This window comes from Haematobia irritans, chromosome 2 (assembly GCF_050003625.1).
Source record: "Haematobia irritans isolate KBUSLIRL chromosome 2, ASM5000362v1, whole genome shotgun sequence".
Lineage (NCBI taxonomy): Eukaryota > Metazoa > Arthropoda > Insecta > Diptera > Muscidae > Haematobia > Haematobia irritans.
In genome coordinates this window covers 149819163-149820068 of record NC_134398.1, presented here as the reverse complement: position 1 = coordinate 149820068, position 906 = coordinate 149819163, and the positions used below count along the sequence as shown (strand labels likewise).

The following is a 906-nucleotide window of genomic DNA, read 5'->3' as shown; positions in this document are numbered from 1 at the left end:
GTGAAACGCCAAGCACAACCAGCTTGTTATATTTTATTTAAATAAAAAAGGAAAATAAAGTTCTGAAAACATAGATATTACGCTTAAAATTGTGAAAGGTATATGGTGAACAATTTTCGACTTTCCAAATAGAATAAAGTGATCGTTTTTCAAATATTTTTCCAGGCACGCTGTCTCCATCGAAAATAAACAAACTGGCTGATAGACGCTGCAATATGTAACTTGCTACTTAAAACTCAACATCATACTTTTATTAATGCAAAAAATTATGTTAAATGTGATGAGATAAACCGAAAAATGTTATATTTATAAGAAATTATAAATGTTTAATCAAATCAATAAACATCTACACAATCGTGTTTTACTTGACCACAATGATTCTTCTACAATTACCTTAAAATGCACTTTTTCTGATAGTTTGCAGGGGTTCTTCTTGGCGTCCTTCGAAATTGATCTAAATAGGCACCTAATAATTGCACTGATGAGAAACTTTTTCGTAGTAACTTGGCGTGGTACAACTTCTCAATAGTGACGGCGCTTTTCCGACGAGTTTTTGATGTCGTATATGATTGTTTTCGACGTAGTGGGGATTCTCAGAAGCGCCCCCAAATTCAAAAAATGTTGGCAGGGTAAAACACGATTGTTTAGATGTTTATTAATTTGATTAAACATTTTAAATTCTTATAAATATAACATTTAAACGACTATCACGTCACATTTAACATAATTTTTTGCATTAATAAAATAATTATGTTGAGTTACATGTTGCAGCGTCTATCAGTGTTTTTATCTGAAAAACTATCACTTTACTCCATTTGGAAATTTGCAAATTGTTCACCAATATACCAATTTTAAGCATAATAACTATGTCTTCAGCATTTCATTTTCCTTTTTATTTAAATAAAT

General features: G+C 30.2%; 1 long non-coding RNA gene across 1 annotated transcript; it reads left to right on the top strand.

Annotated features, from left to right (window-relative positions):
- On the top strand, window positions 1-354 carry LOC142224215 (uncharacterized). Its single transcript, XR_012719074.1, has 2 exons — window positions 1-98; window positions 166-354. It is a non-coding gene; the product is annotated as an uncharacterized LOC142224215 (long non-coding RNA).
- The last annotated feature ends 552 nt before the right edge of the window (window positions 355-906 follow it).